This window comes from Hipposideros armiger, unplaced genomic scaffold (assembly GCF_001890085.2).
Source record: "Hipposideros armiger isolate ML-2016 unplaced genomic scaffold, ASM189008v1 scaffold_469, whole genome shotgun sequence".
Taxonomy (NCBI): domain Eukaryota; kingdom Metazoa; phylum Chordata; class Mammalia; order Chiroptera; family Hipposideridae; genus Hipposideros; species Hipposideros armiger.
Window position 1 is genome coordinate 526,761 of NW_017731819.1, and position 3,222 is coordinate 529,982.

The 3,222-nt window shown below is 38.7% G+C and overlaps 1 protein-coding gene across 7 annotated transcripts in view; it reads left to right on the forward strand.

The window, feature by feature from the left end:
- Positions 1-3,222, forward strand: part of IFT25 (intraflagellar transport 25) — a 60,112-nt gene that overhangs the window by 3,115 nt on the left and 53,775 nt on the right. For 3 of the 7 annotated variants that reach the window (XM_019666398.1, XM_019666395.1, XM_019666401.1), the window contains exons 1-2: positions 1,865-1,919; positions 2,095-2,201. The exons of 1 other annotated variant lie outside the window; for it this stretch is intronic. The gene's annotated coding sequence lies outside the window, so the exon portion shown is untranslated. Of the gene's footprint in view, positions 1-1,864; positions 1,920-2,094; positions 2,202-3,222 lie in introns of those variants that run through there. 3 more of the 7 variants (XM_019666396.1, XM_019666397.1, XM_019666399.1) reach the window with 2 other exon arrangements.

A 3,222-nucleotide genomic window follows, 5' to 3' on the forward strand; every position in this document is an offset into this window, starting at 1 on the left:
AAGATCCTTCATTACCTGTCTGCAATATACCCTTCCTAGAATTTGACTCAGTCTAAAAGAACCACCAACGAAGGAATCCTTACTTTAATTTCATTCATAGATTATCACCTAGTCTTTTGGAACACTTTCAGGGATGGAAAAGATTTAAAGTCTTTACTTTGCCAAGAAATTTTTGTATCTATGATGTCTTCTTCTTAAAATTCATATATGTTGAGTCCTGTTCTTCCTCTTGGAGTTGTAAAGGAAAACTTCCAATCTTTTTTCCATTTGTGAACATTTGTGATATTAGAAATTATAGTCACATCTCTCTTATCTCTCTCTCTTGAAATGTTTCAGCCCCTACTCTTTTAATTTTGTCAATGTAACATAGTATGTATATAGATTATCATGAACTTTTTGCTCTCCTCTGAACAATATCAAGACTGATAATGTCCTACTTAAAATATACTACTCAGAACTGAACACAGTATTCTGGATGTAGATCACACTATTAGCACATAACATATTATATTATTAGTTGTATGTTTGTCCATCTTCCTTGACTCTGAGCTTAAAAGCAAGAACCAAGTCTTAGTCACTATCTTGATCTTAGGTTGTAGTCATCTTTGCACTACCAGTATAGTGCCTGGTGCTTAGTTGGAGTTCAGAAATTTGATGGAGTTTAGTTCCTCCTCAACTCTTAATTTCTAAGATCACATTCCTTTACCTTTGGGAGCAGATACAGTACAACCAAACCTGTATATTTTATATTATCTAGATCAAAGACCAGCAAACTTCTCTGTAAAGGGCCAGATGATAAATATTTAGGCTTTACACACCTTATAGTCTCTGTCACAGCTACCCACCTCTGCCTATAGCACAAAGTAGCCATAGACAATGTATAAACGAATGAGTATGGCTATGTTCCAATAAAACTATTCATGGAGACTGAAGTATGAATCTCATACAATTTCCATGTGTCACAAAATATTATTTTAGTTTTAAAAAATATTTTAAAATAAAAAGCATAAGCACATTGGCCATACAAAAACAGGTGGCTGGCTAGATTTGGCTGTCAGGCAGTAATTTGCCAACTCTGATCTAGACCCATCCTTGTGTGATTGATTTTTTTTAAGTCTGAGGATAGGCCTTTACTATTATCGTTATAAAATATCATATTCATTGCAGCCCATCTTTCTGTCTTGCTCAGATCGTTTTGTGTGCTGATTCTGTTATCTAATGTATTAGCTGACATCTCTGATTTGTGTCATCTGAAAAATTGATAAGCATAACCTTTTTTATTCTAATTAATAAAAATGTTGAATTAGATAAGGATAGAGGTCTTCCATAGTTCATTTTGTTCCATTAATCATCATTCTTTTAGTATAGCCATTCAGAGAGTTATAAATATCTGCTTAAAGTACTGCCTGTCAGCCAACTCGCATGTCTCCATCTGGTCCACAGGGTATCTTGAGAAGCTTTGTCTGAAGTTTTGTTGAAATGTTCAGAACATGTCCCTTGTTGTCAAACAAACAAAAATGTATAGGTGCTATAACTTTTGTGAACTAATGTTGCTGCTGCTTCCTATTTTACTCCTTTCTCATTTACCTTACAAGGCCATCATTGTAATAATGAAATTTAATAGTTTTAGAATTTTGTTGAAAATTAATATCCAAGTTCATAAATCTGTATTTCTAGGAATTCACCATCTTTCTTCTCATTAAACTAAGGGTTAACAATGTTCATCCAATACCAGTCCTCTGGTTCTAGTAGTATTAAAAGCAAGAAAAAGGCACAAATAAAAATATTAGAATATATGCCTTTTTTCTTGACCTGTCTTACCACAGCTTTTAACATTATCATATTAGATTTTAAAATTATAATNACCCGAGGCCCAGGCAAGAGCGCCCGCGTGGCGGGCTAAGCGGGCACCGGGGGAGGTGAGAGCCTGGCTGGACGAGGCCGACGGAGAAGGGAGCCTGCGCGAGCGAGAGCTGAGGGGGGGTCGTGAGGGGATGCGCCACGCGGAGGCGGGCGGAGAGAGGGCGCTGAGGGGCGGCTGCGGAGGGGACCCGGATGGGGGCAGCCTGACGCCGGTCTGTTCTCTCCCCTTAGCCCTAGAGAAGCTAGTGCCAGCTCACGAAGTTATTTGAGTTCTGAAATGTTTTGACCCTGAGAAGGGAAAAACAGTTGCAAGTCGAAAATAATAAATCTACCAAAAGGTAACCTATCAACTGCAACGTAACCCATATAAGTAATGCATTATATATTTGATGTAGGCTGTGGGCTCATTTAATATATTTTATATAATTTGGGGCGGGGTGTCCAAAAAAGTATGAGTGTTTGGGATCCTCGGAGGTGTTGAAATGGCCTTGCACTGAGAAGGGTTTGGGATGGAGGTGAGAAGATGGTGTCAGGGCTGGTTTGCCTTTCAAGTAATACCAAGGATTGACCGTGGCACCGGGAGGCAGAGGATGGCTGTTTTCTAATTTATACAGAAGTTCCCAATGGATGTTATGGGAAAGGGTCTAAATACCAGAACCAACGGGGCTGGTCAGGGAGAAGGTGAACTGAGGACTGTCCCAAGAGGTTTGGGGAAAGGAGGACCAGAAAGGGCATGTGAACTGGAAGTGAATGGATAACTAAGTGGTCCTGGATTTAGAGGACAGGACACGGCATCAGAGAAGTCCAGGATCAGGGAGCTTTAAAAATGCAAAGGATAGAACCCCAGAGTGCACCACTTTTGATAAGGCCCTGAGGGAATATGTGTATTTAGATTAAGTCACCCCAAAACCTGTATTTTGGAGTTGTGGAAGCATTATATCTGCTGATTGCTTGTTCCATGGCTTTCTTGGGGGTTGGTTTGCCTCTTTTTCATTAACGACAACAAAGGAACCTTAAAGAGCATCCAGTTTCTGCCATTTCATTCTTGTTATTTAAATAATTCCACCCAACACCGGAAATAGGTAGGATATTGATAGATATAGGAGGTACGAAATGAGTTTTTTATTAAAGAATTATTTGCTTCCTTCAGACAACTTAGGTGATAAAAACATGAGATAAGAACTAAACATTTGAAGAGTACACACTCGTCCTTATTCATATATTGCAAGTCTCTTCATATATTATAAGTCAATGCTAGATACTTTTCCCTAAAATAGAACTTTTTTAAAGCAAGCTATCTCCCTATGTCTCAAACCCCCACATCTCCACCCCAAAATAAATTACTGCACAGTTTTCCCA